This window comes from Phyllostomus discolor, chromosome 6, assembly GCF_004126475.2.
Source record: "Phyllostomus discolor isolate MPI-MPIP mPhyDis1 chromosome 6, mPhyDis1.pri.v3, whole genome shotgun sequence".
NCBI lineage: Eukaryota > Metazoa > Chordata > Mammalia > Chiroptera > Phyllostomidae > Phyllostomus > Phyllostomus discolor.
Window position 1 is genome coordinate 30,391,313 of NC_040908.2, and position 18,066 is coordinate 30,409,378.

The window sequence follows — 18,066 nt, forward strand, 5'->3', positions numbered from 1 at the left end:
AGTTTGCGTGGGCCCCATAACAGAATACTGGACTGGGTGACTCACAACAGAAATGTGTTTCTCACAATTCTGGAGGCTAGAAGTCCAAGATCAAGGTGTTGGCAGGTCTAGTTTCTTCTGAGGCCTCTCTGCTAGGCTTGCAGTTGGGCGCCTTCTCACTGTGTCCTCACACAGCCTTTTCCCTGTGTGTTCACCTCCCTGGTGTCTCTCTCCATGTCTTAACCCCTTTTTAGGGGACGCCAGACAGATTGGCTCAGGGTCCAGCCTAATGGCCTCATCTTAACTTCCACAGCTCTTTAGAGGCCCTACATCTAAATATAGTCACATCCTGAAGTACTGGGAGCTAGGGCTGAATTTTGGGATATGTAGTTCAGCCCATAACAAACCCCAAAAGCTAATTAGTATTGTCCTTGTCTCACACCTGAGGAAATGGAGGCTCGTGGAATTAAAGTAACCTGCCCCGTGTTGCTCAGTAGGTTGGTGGCAGGGCTGGGGTTTACACACGGCCTCACTTCCCAGCCCTTCTTCCTCCAGCACACGGACCACCAGTGAATTGAGTCTTACTTGTTTCTGTGGTCTACGAGGTGCTTGGTTCAGGACTCAGCACCGAAGACAATGTGGCTCTTCACTGAATGAATGAGCAGCGAGTGTGTAATACAAGAATTTGTACCAGAACTTTTGAAAGACATCCCCCAAAGCCCAGCATCCAACTGTGAAGATCCTGGGGCTCTTCCCCAGGATGCAGGTCCTTAACTTCTCATGCAGACCATTCCAGTTTCAATGCAGCGCCATTAATGCCTGGGTAGGAATCACATTTTAAAGTGTTAAATACTCTTTCTGTGCCATTTAGCTACTGCCTCCTCTCAAAACACTAAAAGCAATTACATGATAATTAAGATAAATTACTTGACCAATGTTCATAGCAAAGTGGCCAAGTTTGGTTTTCCCCCACTAAATATTTAAATCCAGACAGAGATCTTCTTTCTAGTTCTTTAAATTTCTAGGAGTTTCTGCTGCTCATCCTCAGGAGGGCCCTGGGCCTGCAGAGAAGACGGGAAGGACCTGGCTGGCATAGCTCAGTGGATTGAGCGCGGACTGGGAACCAAAGTGTCCCAGGTTCGATTCCCAGCCAGGGTACATTCCTGGGTTGCAGGCCATAATCCCCAGCAACCGCACATTGATGTTTCTCTCGCTCTCTCTCTCTCTCTCTCTCTCTCTCTCTCTCTCTCTCTCCCCCCCAGGTGGCGCCCCTCCCTTCCCTCCCTAAAAATGAATAAAATCTTTGAGAAAAAAAAAAATTTATAAAAAAAAAAAAAAAAAAAAAAAAAAAAAAAAAAAAAGACGGGAAGGAGACTTGCATATTCAAGATGTGTGATGTGAGCCCAGCCGCTTCAGCTAACTATCCCACATCTTGTTCATAGTTCCCTCTGAGAATTCAGAATCCAAATCCAGGAGCTGCCATTTAACAACCACAGGGCCCTCCCTGCACCCCAGCCCAGTCTCAGGGGCCCCTGAGGAGATAATGCCTTCTCATTTCTTTCTCTGCGCGCCTTGCTCTTCCCACGAGAGAGCCCACGGGAATATAAATACCAGAAGGCAGCTCTGAAAGCAGGCCTTGTTTGCAGCCTCTCAGCCTGCACGAAGGCTCACTTGTCTGCCTCCTTCCCCCTCCTCCTCCGTGGGGGGTGGGCTGGATTTTTCGGAGAGTGGGAAGCCCTGGGGCCTCTCTGTGCTCCTGAGACCAGAAGGTAAGAGGCTGGTGGTTACTAGGCCTGCCAGACACCATCCGCTGGGAAACAACGCAGTCCCAGAGCAGCAGAAACCCAGAACCTGGGGAGTAGGGATGGAGTTGCCAAGTTGCGGACAGCTGAGCCTGGCCTCTGTCTGTGGGCCCCAGATCCCTGCTTCCCCTGCTTCCAGACTGGCAGCCTTGCTCACCCCCACCCTCAGCTGAAGCTGCCCCCAACCCTGTCACTTGACCTAATCACTCAACCCAGAAGGCATCTGTCTCTACTCTGTCCACCCTCCTCAGCTCTTCAAGGGCCTATGAGGACACTCCTTCCTGTCTTGGGGGCCCTTGCACCCCCTGGTTTTCCTTTGGCCTTTTCAGTTTGACTAGCTTTCTCCTTTCCTTTCCTTCCTCCTGTAAAATGATAGGGCCCTTAGCTTTGGGTGCCCTGTGGACTCTCCCATTCTCTCCTGTATTCAGCTCTCATCTGGCTGATAAAGACCCCCAGCTCTACCTGTGTAGTGTATGGTTTTCTTTCCAGGCATGGTTTTGTGTTTTAGTTACTTGCTAGATATTTCCACTGGGTGGTACCTCAGACCTGACCAATCTGTGACTGACCTGCTCCTCTTCCTGCCTCTCCTGTGTCTCTGCTTTTCTAAGTGCCAGTCTCCTGTTTTGCATGTGTTTTCTAGATCACCTTTGGTGTCTCAAGTCCTGTCAAATGTTCTTCTAAAATACTCCTTTATGTGCACTCTCTCCTGTTGTGATTCCTGTGCTGGTAGTCATTGCGATTTAGTGGGAAGAACATGAGATTTGGGCCTGAGCCAGGGTCCAGTTCTGTCAGTACCTTTTCCTGGGTTTGCTACCACAGGAAGATTGCTGACCTCGTGCCTCCAGTTGGCTACTAAGTAGACCCAAGCATAAAGCTGTGATAAGGGAACTCAAGAGTTAAAGATTTTAGCCTTAGTTGATAGGCTTAAGTGATTAATGCGTAGAAAGCTGTTATTCCAGGAACTGGAATGTGTGACCATGTGACTCCAGGAGGATGACTAGCGATTCAACCTTGTGCCCCGGAAGGTCTGCAAGCAATGGAGATACTATCTGAGCCGTTGTGTTCCCGGGAGGGAAGTGGGTGATGTAGATACAGAATTGTTGATCGACAGATAAAGAAGTACCAGGAAAATCTCCACCTAGACTGCATCTCTTACTCATCTCCTAACCTTTTTTCCTAACTCCTTACCTACCTTTTCTTCTCCTTACAAAAAGGTCAGCTTGAAATGAGGTGTTAAGATGGTTCTTTGAGGGCACATAACCCACTGTCTTCTCTGATCGTCAGCCATCTGAATAAGGTGCCCTAAAGATTCCATACTTGTCTCTGCTTACTGGTTCTGCTGGTGATGGACACCAACTTTTCCAATTTCAGGTGGATACTCTGCTTGGCACACTCAGCTCACTGACCTCAACAGACAACAGGATTTCTCATCCTCAATGCCAGAGATATTTTGATCTGAATAATCCCTTGTGTGGTGGCTGTCTCGTACATTGTAGGATGTTTAGCAGTATCCTAGTATCTATGCACCAGATGCCAGTAGCACTCCCAACCCCCAATTATGACAACTGAAAATGTCAAATGCAGCCAAATGCCTCCTGGGAGTGAAGTCACGCCAGGTGAGAGCCAGTGGTAGAGATGATGCTGAGTCGGGTTGTGGGTGATGAGTATGGTCCCAGGTTTTCAGGTTTTCACCTTACATGTCAGCCACATGTAGAAAGAAGCTATGTCACTTTTAAAAAATTGTATTTTATTGTTTATGTTATTACACTTGTCCTAATTTTCCCCCCCTTTCTTCCCTTCTACCTTACCCGCGCCCCCAACTCCCTCAGGCAATCCCCACAACACTGTCCATATCCATGGGTCATTTCATGCTGGGTGATTTACAAGTGCACCTGCTCACACCACACTAAGAGTTCAGCAGTTTTTGCCTGAAAACAGCATGACCCCCATGCCCCACCCTCCCAATTCACTCAGCCTCTTCCTGAGCAACTTTTTTTTGTTTCCCTGAATAAAAAACGTCCTCAAAGGGAAACATTTTGCCCATGTAGGAGAGGTTAAACAAAAAATGGCAGAAACACTAACAGGCATCAAAATCAACACGTTCAAAAACTGTTTTGAGCAGTGGAAAAACCATCCCTATGGTGTATTGCATCAAATGGATAGTACTTTCAAGTTGACTGAAGTTTAAACACACAATTTTTAATAAATTCTGGGGTTTTTTGGTCTCCCTTTTCTCTTGCTGCTTTTAAGATTCTTTCTTTGTACTTAACTTTTAGCATTTAATTATAGTGTGTCTTAGTGTGGGCTTCTTTGTGTTCATCTTGTTTGGGACTCTGTGCTTCCTGGACTTGTATGTCTATTTTCTTCACCAAGTTAGGGAAGTTTTCTGTGGTTATTTTTTCAAATAGGTTTTCAGTTCCTTGCTCTGTCTCTTCTACTTCTGGCACCTTCATGATGCAAATGTTGGTCACTTGAAGTTATCCTATAGGGTCCTTACACTATCTTTGTTTTGTTTCTGATTCTTTTTTCTTCTTGCTCTTCAGATTGGTTTTTTTTTGCTTCCTTATATTCTGGATTGCTGATTTGATTTTTGGCTTCGTCTATTCTACTGTTAATTCCCTGTAAATTGTTCTTTATTTCAATAGTGTATCCTTTGTTTCTGACTGGATCTTTTTTATGCTGTTGAGGTTCTCAATAGGTTATAACCAGTGCTTTGAACTCTATATCTAGTAGCTGGTTTGTCTCCATTTTATTTAGTTCTTTTTCTGGAGTTTTGTCCTATTCTTTCATCTGGGCCATGTTTCCTTGTCTCCTCATCCTGGCAGCTTCCCTGTGTTTGTTTCTATGTATTAGGTAGAGCTGCTACATCTCCCAGACTTGGTAGAGTAGCCTGATGTAGTATGTTTCTTATAGAGTCCAGTGACACAGCCTACCGTATCAACCAAGCTGGGTACTCAAGAGGTGCCCACTGTGTGGGCCATGTACACCCTCCCATTGTAGTTGATCTTTGATTGCCTTTGGCATGTCCAAGGTCAGCCACTGCTTGTGTTCTTTTCGGGGCCTCATGGCATAAACTATAGAGTGATCTGCAGAAGGCTGCCTCTTGTGCTGGGCTGGGAGGTGGCCAGGCAAGGCCAAGCTGTGAACCAAGGCCAGGTTCTGCTAGCGATGGGCAGGGGGCAACTTAGCGAGAGGTACAGGGCTCACTGAGGCCAGATGCTGCTTGTTTGAGAGAATTTACAAATATCTGTAGGATGGGCCAAGACAAGTCATTCATATGAAAAAGCCACTGGAAACCGCTTCGGTGGGCTTGAAATTTGGGGGTGGGGTTGGCCTCAGGGAATCACCAGGGTAAATGGTGTGAGCTAGGTTGATGGAGTCTCAGATATGGTACCTGCCTGCTGGCTCTGTGGCTTTGTTGGGGGAGGGCTCAGAAAAGGAATAATGGCCTCTGCCAACACTTCAGCTTGGGAGAAAGCTCTGCCTTACCCCTACTCCCAATTTCTCGCCCTGATGTCTAACAGTTCATTTCCTTCCCATATGTCTGATGCATTTCAATATGCTGCCCCAGTGCTGGAGCTCAGAGGGAGTGAGTCTGAGTAAGTCTGTCCCTGGACTTATTAAGAGGAATTGCCTGGGGTTCCAGAAGTGTCTTCTACAGTGTCATGAGCAAATGTTTCACAATATAGTTTCCTATGATTCAGCCTCCAGCCTTTGTCCTGGACCAGAGGCATTGTGCTACCTATATAGCCATCAGCCCTATAGGCTTCATTAGCATCAAGGAATAACAGTGAGTCAACACAGTTGACTATGCTATTCACTTAGCTTTTATTAATGCAGATTCAATCCAAATCTATAATAGCCCAGTAACAATCTAATAAACCTGAGTCCCAGGAATCCAGATCAGGTCCAAGTCTGGGAGGCAGTTGGTCAGCGTCTTGCAAAGCAGTCCACAGTGGCTTCAGAGTCAGCTAGAGGAGGGTCGATCAGGGCAGTGGGTTGTCTCTCAGCCATCTCAGCTTCTTTCAGCTGTCTCAGCAGTCTGTTCGAAGACCTTTGCTTTCATACTCTTGTATGATGCAATGTTGCATCAGCCTCTGATTAACACATGTTGTTTTGTACAACCTCGAAAGGCGCATGTGGTTTATGTACTGTGCTTGCTCAGAGAGGGTGCTGTTTACCCTTCAGATAAGCACATGTTGTCTACTACATTGTACTGTGTCCTCCCTTAGGGTCATTCCTTTACTGCACGTGCTGTAAACATGGCCTCCCTCAATGCCATCTCAGTTGACAGAACTGACTCCATCTTAATTCAGTCCCACTCTCCACATACAGCCTCAATTCCCACTGGGTTATACAGCCAGGAGTTATGAAGACTTAACCTTCATGGCACTGGTAACCTGGTGTGGGGCTAGGACCCCTTGCCCCTAAGATACCTCTCATGATTTTAGTCTGCCACACGTGGGTATGGGACCAGCTCATTCTGTATTGCTGCCCCTCCTGCCAGTCTCGATGTGGTTTCTTCATTAATTCTATAGTTATAGGACTTCCATCCAGCTTGATTTCTGTTGGCTCTGAATGATGGTTGCTCTATAGTTTAGTTGTAATTTTGATGTGGTTGTGTGAGGAGGCAAGCTGTGTTTTGGAACTGTGCCACTTTTGATCCATCATTTTTTTTTTTTGATTACCTTTGGCATCTCCAGGTGCTGTGCTGACTTGCTTACATAATGCCTTTCATTTGATACCTCAGTTCAGCACACACAGGGCTTGCACCTTGATTTTCTCTTTCTGGTGAGTGAAAGAGCAGTTCACCACTGGACAGGCACCACAGGACTCTAACTTGCATGCCCTGCAGGTCTGGCCCAACTGTGGGGGAGCTTTGTCCATCAGAGCTCTCCTGGCCACCATGGATGAGAATAAGTCTACCAAGACATGATCTGCTTGGGGAGAAAAGGCTGACCAGTCTCTCAGGGGAGAAAAGTGTCAAGCCCCTCTCTCAATGGGCTTTTATTGAGTTTAGCTTGCATAGGGATACATATCAGAAAAAAGGAGATACGGTTTACAGATAACATTTCTGGGATCACAGGGGTCCTTTTGAGTCAGGTTCTGGTAGACAGGGTGATGCCAATTGGCTGTAAGACCTGGGGAAACAAACTTTGTGCTTGAACCCTTAACATTTAAATTGAGGATATTCTTAGCAAAGCATATTCACAGGACTTTGTACATTCTTTTTTAGGCCTGATTGCCCCTTGCTGGGAACTGCCTGTTCTGGCACAGGGCTGCACCCTCCTTCAGCATTGTTCGAGGCCTGAATCAGGTGGGGGAAGCAAGGCAGCCAAGAGATTAGGAGACGTTTTACAGATACAATGAGGACTCAGGCTGTGATAAAGCTGAGGGGTGAGGGTCTTTTGTCCCTCCCCTACAATCTCCTAAGTCCTTCCCTGATGGCCCCTTCGAGACTGTGCCTATCTTAGGTTGTTCCTCCTGTAAGGAATCTTACCTGTCATTGACTATCCAGCCATCCTCCAGGAGCCAAGCAGGGTGAAGTAAAGGGGACAAAGGTTGTGCCCCTGCCAGGAGGATACATTTTATCTCCTTGGTGGCTTATGGTCCCAAGGTCCCCTAGCTGTGGGGTCTTTTTACCTGTTGGTGTGGTTACAGCTTCTGAAACCAGGTAGGATGGTTCCGAATACCCAATCCTCATGATCAGAGCAGAGAACTGGCAACAGAATGAAACGGCCAAGATATACAGAGTTAAAGGTAAATTATGTGTTCTCTAGCCCCAGGTACTTTATTCTAGACTAGCATGTTCCAGAATGTTCTGAAGCACACTCCATATGGGGCTTTTCCATAAGGAAAACTGCCTATTACTCCCTCCTGCAGCCCATGAAAACATTAGCAGCCTATGGGCTTTGGGAAGAATTACCTTGAAGGAACCTGTATACCCTTGTTCAACCAGAATTTCTCAAATGCCTTTGACCATGGGTCTTTTTTCTCATACTCTTAACTTCTCTCCACTTTGGGAGATGCTTTCTTCAAGGAGAAGTCATGAGCAGGGATTCAGGCACATGGATAGGGCTTGATAGAAACAGATCACGTCTGGAGGGCAGGGTAGAGGCATGGTCATGTGCCAGGCAGAATGGAGACAGAGTTCTAGAAACGGATTTGTAACAAGTTGACCAGATGCAAACCAGACTCCAGAATCTGGGCTCCTTAATTTCTTTCTGACTAGGGAAAGGAAGACTAGAATGGGAGAGAGGGGAAACGAGGGAGAAAGAGGAAGGAAAGTTACTCTATCTATTGAGTACCTGTTATGAGGCAATTTATACGTAAGACAGATATTATGACCATTTTACAGATGAAGGAACAGAGGTTCACAGACCTCTGTTTAGCAAATTCCCATAGCATCTGTGTCAATGACATGAACCTGCTATGGATACTCCACAAAACTGTCGTGGTGAGGAGAATAAGATTCTGAAATCAGGATGCCCACCTAGCCTTCAATCTTTTCTCCGTTCATGTAAAGACCGTCTTCTGGGACTGGCCAATTTGCTTTGGTATCTGTTCATAGTCCTCTCTAACTTTAGAAAATGAGCAGATTATTAAAACAAGGTTAAAATTATAGCTGGGAGCCAAATGCATCCTGGAAAAGTGGAGGTTAAATATTGCATGGGAGGAGTGAGGTTGGGGAACTCACTAGAACCAGCACAAATAATATTTGAAGGCATGGGTAGGTTTTGCTGTGGTTTAATATTTTATAAATGGTATTTCCTGTCACATAGCTGAACTAAATGCCACACATGTTTGTGATTAAATATTATGGATTGCAGAACATATGTGTTAATAATACATCCAGTACATGTAGTGGGCACTTCTGTGAGCTAAGTTGAGAGCATACTTTGCAAATGTTTTCACTTCATTTAGGGTTTTGTGTTGTCTTATGATTGTTTCTGTTTCAAGCTTTTAGTTTCCCCTTTAAAGGAAAGCCTTCTGTAGGAATGATATTTTAAATACTTTCATAGCAAACCTTTAAGAAAATTCTTCATGGATGCATTGTGCACACTGGGCCTTCCCTGACTTTGGCTTTGTTTCTGAGGTATACATCCCAGAATAACAAGGAGGGTAACTTTTGCAGACCTCTAACCATACAAAACAATAGGGAGGCTTTATAAATATAGTTCCAGTCTAGTTTCAGTGTGGTGGTTAAGGAGTCCAGCCCTGGGGAGAATCAGAGAATTCCTTATTTGGGGGACAGCCAAAGAAACCACACAGATACTGACAGGAAGACATTCTTTCTCTAGATTATGCAGCATTGTTATAGAGCAAAAAAGTCACGGGCATAAAGGACCAAATTCAGCTTCTGCAAAGGCGAGGGCGTTGCTGAGGGTCCAGATGTGTTCATGAGGCTTGAGTAGGAGTCAGCTCAACAACGACAGCTCTGGTGGGGCTGACCCCAGGAGACTGCTGCTAAGCGATGCTTCCCTGAGCTCTCTCTGCTGAACACTCCTCTGGCATCAGGCCTCCCCTAGCCTGGCAGGCGCAGAGAAGCCAGACCCTGGACTCATCCCACAGGGTGTTGTTTTGCACAGGTAACATGATGACGTAGGACAGCCTTCATTTGCAGATAATCTGGAATGCTGATTCAACAACCAAGTGCATCTAATCTGATTTTGACAATCTGCAGGGTAAGGTAGAACTTGATATTTATACTTTGTTTGAATGGTTTCTGGAGAAAAGCAAAGGAAAACTGCAAAGAGCAGAAGTGGACACTTGAGCATACTGGGGCTTGGGGGTTGGCATGGGAGGAAGGACAATGCAGGGAGTCACACAAAGTTTGGGGAATTAGTCTACCAAGACTGCCACTTGAAGAGCAGGTGGCACCGAAATGCATTTGTTGGGCAGCAAGTCTGAAAAGCTGTTCATCACTAAGCCAGTGGTTTAGCCAGTGGTTGGCCAGTGGACGCAGACAAGAAGGGACAGGAAATAGAGCAGGCTGGGTGATGAAAGCCAGTCTTAGAATTGACCCAAATTGATAATGAGCTGCTGTTGTGCTTGAGCACTCATGGGGACAACTGTCTCAGAGTTTGCCTTCCCCACAGTCTGGGGTGTCCAAGCGGCAGATACATGTGTTGGGCTTTGTGAAGAAATAGGTTCTTCTCAGGTGAGAACAGAACCCTTCTAGTTTAGAGAGTTCCTGGCACCAGGAAATGGTGGTCTGTACCCTGGAGCTTCCTCCTTAGTAAAGTGTGGAGGGTGGAAAGGACTTGCAAGTGGCAGTTAGAGCACTAACACAGTCCGTCATCAGATCTTTTGGGGTCTTTGGGGTGATGGATGGTGTTGAACATGGGTTTTGGGGTCAGACAGACCTAGTCAGAGTCCAGGTCTGCCTAACCAAAGGGGTGACTTAAGGCAAGTAGCTTAATCCCTCTGAGCCTTATTTTCCTCTTCTGCAAAATGATGGGGTTGTGAGACTTAAATGAGACCATGCACATGTGGCACTTAGCATGCCATGAGGACATAGTACCTGACGAATGTTTGTTGGTGTGGTTAACTGAACAGAATACCTCCAATTTCTGCCTGACTCTAAAGTTCAGTGATTCTTTGAACTGGGGAGGGCAGTATGAATTACTTTATGGAAAACTGAATAGACTAGTTAAATTATTCAATCAAAAATTTATTGAGCTGCGTACTCATGTCAGACATTTGTAGGCAGTGTGGAAAATGCCCTAATAAATGAGACATGATTCCACCCTGAAAAATTCTGATTCTCAAATATGAAAGTTTTTCTATGATAACTTGAAAATTTTTATTCCAAAATTCTTTTTGGTGAGATCATTTTTTCAAACCAGTGCTTCTTATTCATAAGGCTTATTGCAAGTAATCTGCGGTATTATCAATAGTGAAAGTATTGCTATTTGTGAAAGATTTCATTTTTAAAACAATTTAGAATAAGTTTATTATAATCTCCATAATACTTTTAAAGAATTCTGGTATGATTTTGTAAGTGGAGAAAAGGGGTGGAATGCAGTAATTGCATGCAAGTGCAGCCTTTCTCATGTTGGTGGTGGCCTGGGCCCCTCCTTTGCTGATCCAACAGTTAGAACGTGGGGATAATTAATTATTTTAAGGCTCCCCTAAACATTTTGGGGGGTTGTTAAACTCTGGGTACATTCAAGAGAATGTGGTAGGTTTTGGGATGCCATCTGTCACGTGTTGAGACAAGAGGTTGAAAACCATGGTCTACCTATATCCTTGTTATTCCCAATAACAAGGATATATGCATGTGCCTAGGCATGTGCATTTGCTTTCAATTTGACCTTGAGTTTGTGTATTCTGATGCCACTTTGAAAATAGGGAGGCAAAAAGAATATCTAATAGTCTTAAGAGGAAGCAAATACTCCCCTGGAAACCTTTAAGCCTCAGAAACTGATTTCCAGAAATTTCTACCATAATACATTTTCCTTTTCTTTTTTTAAAAAGACTTTATTTATTTATTGTTAGAGAAAGGATAAGGGAGGGTGAAAGAGAGGGAGAGAAACATTAATGTGTGGTTGCCTCTCATGCATCCCCTACTCCCCAGTTTAACTGCAACCCAGGCTCCTGCCCCAACTGGGAATCGAACCTGTGACCCTTTGGTTCGCTGGCTGGCACTTAATCCACTGAGCCACGCCAGCCAGGGCCATTTTCCTTTTCTGTGTGGTAGGACTCAGGGCTCTCTGGGAGGCACAGGTATTTAGATCTTACCCCATTTGCAGTACAGAAAAAAATAATACTGCAGTTAAATAGACGCTGCTGCTTGAATACTTTTAGATTCCAAAGTCTTGAAGTAGATGGGGTGAATTTGCAGATGACTGAAAAAAGACACATTCTAGACCCCTAGACTCTGAGCTTTCTCGTCCCTCCCTGAAACCCAATGGACCTTGGACAGACCAAGGATCTGGACAGGACGTGGCCCTCTGTCCCTGCTGGGGATGGGGGTGGGTTAGGAGGGAAAGAAAGAGAAAGGAAAGTGCTGGATAGAATTGATTCTGGTTCACTTTCAGAAAACTGACTGGTTGCTGTTTTGAGACTAGACTAGAAAGATGAGGTCATAGAGAAGGAAGGGGCAAAAGAGGTAAGAGAGAAATGGAAATTAGTGTAAAAGGGATTGATAAGGAAGGAGAGCAAGAGGGATAGAGAAAAGGAGAAAGAGGAGCAGAGCAGGAAACAAATCTGCTCTTAACCTTGGAGCTGTAGTCTCAGCCATTCACTTCAGAACAGCATCTAAGTCCTGCCTTTTAAACAGAGTCAAAGGTTTGGGCTCTTGGGCACAATACAGAGTTCTGTTTGGTTGCATTTAACTCAAATAACATTTGCTGAGTGCCTCCTATGGAAGAGTATTGCAAAGGGGGAAGAGCGCTTTGCGTAGGTTTTTGCACTCAAGATTGGAGATATTTTGCAAGTTGTGCTTTCTAAAGTTCAGGGGTCACTTAAAAAGTAATGAGATTGATTTCTTTATCTGGTTTATGGAAATCATTTTTTCTCATAATAAGAAAAAGCCCCAAAGAAACCAATATCCCTACTCCAAATTTTGAAGCTGCCAATGGAAAAGATGGGGTAAAATGTTTGGTATAGATCAGAACAGGAGTCAGTCTGAAGCTGCATTATTTCTTCTCTTGGTTTTTAATTCTTTTTCTTTTTCCCACCTAAAGGAAACATTTATATGATATTTTGTCCTATATGAAGAGTTGTTCTGGCTGGATTTCTTCTGAAGAGGGTGAGATGGGATGGGTTAATACATACTGCTGCTGATTTCCAGCCTCTGAGGCTGCTGGCAGAGTCCCCTCCTCACTGCTCTTCCTGCCCCGAAGGGAAAGTGCTTTATGGCAACTCCAGCCCCAGGGCAGTGACAGTGAAATGCCCTCCGGAGAGCCAGCTGGCCTGGGCTGCTGCTCCACTGTGTGCTTTTGTGCCCTCAGGAATGTGCGGATTTAGCAAATGACAGCACTGAACAAGCCCTCTCCCCAGCCCTCCCTTTGTGTTGGCTCTTTTCCAAGCTTGAATGATTGCATTGGTTGAGCCTTCATTATCCACAGGGGGAGGCGAGAAGGCAGGCTGGAGGGAGAAAAACAGCCTTTCTCATGGCCTTTATTCCAGCAGGTTTTGAGTTTTCATACCAGTAGATCTTATGGAGTTTTACTTTCTGTCAGTTTGGAAGTTTGGTAAAAAATCCCAGTGGTAACACAATTTCTGCTTTTGAAAGAAATTCAACTGGATGCCAATTACTGTAGAGTTGCTGTGGAATTGGAGAGAAACTCAGAGATGATTCTAGTCTAATCACTGAATGTCCGGAGCGAGTGGCAGGGCAGTGCCCAGTGTTTGGGTCATACCCGACCCGGGTCACTGCTGGTTCTGTACAGCTCATCACCTCCGATGTCAGTAGAATAATTTCAATAATTTATGTTGTATTAGATTTGCATGAAGTGACCTATGTTCAAATTCGAGTTCTTTCCAAACCTAGGTAAATATACCTTAGAGGAACAATTACACACAAAAAACTTACACACAAATGCTCATAACAGTATTATAATAGGCAAAAAATAGAAACAAACCAAATGCCCATCAACTGATGAACAAAATCTGGGGTATCCTCACAATGAAGTTTCGTCAGCCACGAAAAGGAATGAAGTACTGTCTGATATGTGCTACAGCATGGATGGACTTGGAAAACATTACACTAAGTGAAAGAAGCCAGGTGCAAAAGGCCATATGTTGTAGAGAGTCTATTTGTGTGAAATGTTCAGACTAGGCAAATTCAGAAAAATAAAGTAGATTAATGGTTTCCAGGGCTTGGGGTAAGGAGAAAATGGGGAGTAGCTGCGAATGGGTATAGGGTTGATTTTGGGGGGGAGCGATAAAAAATGTTCTGGAATTAGATAGTGGTGATGGTTGCACAACTGTTAATGTTAAATACCACTGAATTGTCTTTTTTTAAAAAAAAGTGAATTTTAGCTCTAGCTGGTGTGGCTCAGTGGATTGAGTGCCGGCCTGTGAACTGAAAGGTCACCGGTTCAATTCCCAGTCAGGGCGTATGCCTGGGTTGCGGGCCAGGTCTCCAGTTGGGGGTGTGGGAGAGGCAACTGATTCATGTGTCTTTCGCCCATTGATGTTTCTCCCTCTCTTTCTCCCTCCCTCCCCCCCTCTAAAAATAAATAAATAAAATCTTTAAAAAATAAAGTGAATTTAATGTATATGAATTGTATGTCAATAAAGCTGTTACTTAAAAAAAAATCTTAGTTCTGCCTTTTAACCAGTTGAGTGACTTTAGGTAATGACTCTAAACCCAAGTAATCTCTGCTATGAAATCGGAATAATGATACACACCTCTCAGGGTTGCTTTGATAAATGAGATCATTAATTTAAAAGTGTTTTTAAAGTATAAATATCACATACTTGGTGGCTGTCAGCGGTTTAAAGTTCCATATACATTGGGTTTTACCTATTCCTCCTATATTTTCTAGAGCACTAACAAGGTCTGGCTACATAATAATCATTCAAATAAGACTTTCTGAAGTGATTTAAAAGTGTTGCAGTTAATAAAAACAATTTTTTAAACAGATTTTTGAGTGTATGGTAGAGTATTGTTAACTAGATGCACTTTGTTGTACAACAGATCTCTACATTTTTTATATTGGCATGACTAAAACTTCATATTCACTGAACAGCAACATCCCTTTTTCCTCTCCCCACCCCCAGCCCCTGGTAACCACCGTTCTACTCGCTGCCTCTGTAAACTGGACTACAGTAATGCTCTGTTTAACAATGGGGATGTGTTCCGAGAAATGTTAGGTGCTTTCATTGTTGTGTGAACATCGTAGAGTGTACTTACAAGTACCTGGATGATACAGCCTACTGCACCCCTGCACCATCTGGTGGAGCCACTGCTGCTAGACTGCAGGGTTGTACGGCGCATTTCCGCACACAACAACACAGGGTTAAATCAGGCGCGACAGAAAATCACGCAGTCGAGAGTCATGGTGAATCGGAGATGTATGAGCCTGCTGCTGGCATGTTTTACAATAAACATTTTTTAATAAGTAGAAAGAGTACATTCAAAAATAATGATAGAAGTGTAGGACAACAACTACATAAACCAATAACATAGTTGTTCCTCGTCATTATTAAGTGTTATGGACTGTACTACATAATGGTATGTGCTATCCCACTGGCAGCACAGTGGGTTCGTTCACACCAGCATCACCACCAACACATGGTGATCTGTTATAATCTGTTGCAACAGCTACCAAATCGCTAGGCATTTTTTAGCTCCATCAAAGCACCACGATCATATATGTCATCTGCCATTGACTGAAAAATTGTTGTATGTGCTGCTTGACTATACTTTGGATACTTCCCATAAGTGGACTCATACGATATTTGTCTTTTTCTGACTGGTTTACATCACTTATTTTACATAATGTCTCTGTTTGAGGTTCATCCCTGTTGTTGCATGTGTCCCAATTTCCTTCCTTTTTAAGACTGAGTAATACTCCATTGTATGTATATATACCACATTTTCTTTATCCATTCATCAGATGATGGGCATTTTGGTTGTTTCCACCTATTGGCCATTGTGAGTAATGCTGCTATGAACATGGAAGTGCAAATATCTCTTTGAAATCCTGTTTCAATTCTTTTGGGTAAATATCCAGAAGTGGGATTGCTGGATCATATGGCAGTTCCATTTGAAAAATTTTGAAGAACCTCTGTGTGGTTTTTCATTTTCCAAAAGTCATAGGGGTTGCTGTTGCTCCACATCTTTTCCAACAACTTGGATTTTGTTTGTTTGTTTGTTTGTCTGTTTTGTGGTTTTTCTTTCTTTTCTTGTTTTTCAGTAATGACCATCCTAATAGATGCAAAGAGAGTTCTGACTTGCATTTCCCTGGTGACTAGTGCTGTTGAGTATCACTTCACGTACCTGTTGTCCATTTGTGTGTCTTCTATGGAGGAATGTCTGTTGCCCATTTTTAAGTTGGGTTACTTGCTTGTTTTTTTTGTTACTGAATTGTAGGAATTCCTCATATATTTTGGATATTAAACCTTTTATCAGTTATATGATTTGCAAATATTTTCTCCCTTTCCATAGGTTGCCTTTTCACTCTGTTGATGCTTTCCTTTGGTATACAGAAGATTTTAAGTTTGAAGTAGTTTCACTTGTCTGTTTTTGCTTTTGTTGCTTGTGCTTGTGGTGTCAAATTTAAGAAATCATTGTTGACACCAATGTCATGAAGCTTTTCCCCTATGCTTTCTTTTCAAAGTGTACAAGGCCTCCAGCTTGTTTTTCTTTCTTGATTGTTTTGACTATTCAAAGTCCTTTGAGATTCCACATTAATTTAAGGATTGTTTTTCCACACAAAAAATATCACTGGGATTTTGATAGAGATTGCATTGAATCTGTAAATTGCTTTGGGTAGTATGGGCATCTTAACAATATTAAGTCTTCCAATCCATGAGCATGGGATGTATTTCCATTTATTTGTGTTTTTAATTTTTTTAGCAATAATATTTTGTAGTTTTCAATGTACAAGTCCTTTGCCTCTTCAGTTAAGTTTATTCCTAAGCATTTTATTTATTTTTGATGCTATTGTGAATGGGGTAAATTTCTTAATTTCTTCTTTGGGTTGCTAATTGCTTGTGTGTAAAAATGCAAGTCATACTTGGATATTGATTTTGTATGCTACAACTTTGCTGAATTCATTTATTGTAACATTTTGTGTGTGTGTGAAATCTTTCGAGTTTTCTATGTATAAAGAAGCATACCATCTGCAAGCAGGCACAATGTAACTTCTTTTCTGATTTGGATGCCTTTTATTTTATTTTTCTTGCCTCATTGCTCTGGGTAGGACTTCCAGTACTGTGTTGAATAGAAGTAGCAAGAGTGGACATCCTTGCCTTGTTCTTGGCCTTAGAGGAAAAGCTTTCAGTTTTTCAACATTGAATATTATATTAGTTGTAGGCTTTATATATGTGATTTTTATTATGTTGAGGTAATTTCCTTCTATTCCTAGCTTGTTGAGTAGTTTCTTATCGTGAAAAGGTGTTGAAATTTGTCAAAAGCTTTTTCTGTATCATGTGATATTTATCCTTTGTTCTGTTAGTGTGGTATATCACATTGATTGATATTTTGTGTATTGAACATCCCAGGAATAAATCCAACTGGATAATGGTGTATGATCTTTTTAATCTGCTGCTATATTTGGTTTGCTAGTATTTTGTTGAGTAGTTTTACATTTATATTATAAATAGTAGTTTTCTTGTAGTGTCTTTGACTTCAGTATTAAAATAATCCTGACCTTATAAAATGAGTTTGGAAATGTTTCCTCCTCTGAAGTTTTTTTTGGAAGAGTTTGAGACAAGTTAGTGTAAGAATTCTTTAAATGTTTAATTAGAATTCTCCAGTAAAACTTAGGCTTTTTCTTTTGGGGGAGGTTTTGAGTACCAATTCAGCCTCCTTACTAATTATAGGTATAAGTCTGCTCATATTTTCTATTTCTTTTGGTCAGATCTTGGTAGATGTTATGTCTCTAGGAATTTATACATTTCTTTTGGGATAATCAACTTGTTTGAATATAATTGTTCACATAGTCTCATAATGATATTTTTCAAATTTCTGTGACATTAGTTGTAATGTCTCCTTTCATTTCCAATTTTGAGTATTTTCCCCCTCAATCCAGGTAAAAGTTTGTCAATTTTGTTGATTTTGATTTTTTTTAAAAATTCAACTCTTAGTTTTATTGATATTTTTCCTATTTTCTATGGCCTGTATCATTTATTTCTGCTCTAATATTTATTCTTTTCTTCCTGCTTACTCAGAGCTCAGTTGTTTTTTTCTAGTTCTTTGAACTATAGAAGTTAGTTTATTTTTGAAATTTTTTAAAAATGTAAGCATTTAGCACTATAAACTCCCCTCTTAGAACCACTTTGGCTTCATCCTATAAGTTTTGGTATATTGTGTTTTAATTTTTTGTTTGTCTCAAGATATTTATTTTCTAATTTTGTTTTGATTTCTTCTTTGACACGTTTTGTATTACTTAATTTCTACATATTTGTGAATTTTCCAGTTTTCCTTCTGCTGTTGACTTGTAGTTTTGTTTCTCTTATGTTGGAAAAGATACCTGGCATGATTTCAATCTTAAATTTGTTAAGACTTATTTTGTGATCTATCCTAGAGATTGTTCTGTGCATACTTGAGAAGAATATATGTTTTATTGCTGTTATGTGGAATGTTTTGCATATGTGTGATATA

General features: G+C 42.4%; 1 protein-coding gene across 5 annotated transcripts in view; it reads left to right on the forward strand.

The window, feature by feature from the left end:
* STON1 (stonin 1) overlaps positions 1-18,066 on the forward strand; it is a 48,767-nt gene that overhangs the window by 18,208 nt on the left and 12,493 nt on the right. Inside the window, exon 3 of one of the 5 annotated variants that reach the window (XM_036027941.1) lies at positions 9,371-9,466. The exons of 3 other annotated variants lie outside the window; for them this stretch is intronic. The gene's annotated coding sequence lies outside the window, so the exon portion shown is untranslated. Of the gene's footprint in view, positions 1-9,304; positions 9,467-18,066 lie in introns of those variants that run through there. One more of the 5 variants, XM_036027943.1, reaches the window with a different exon arrangement.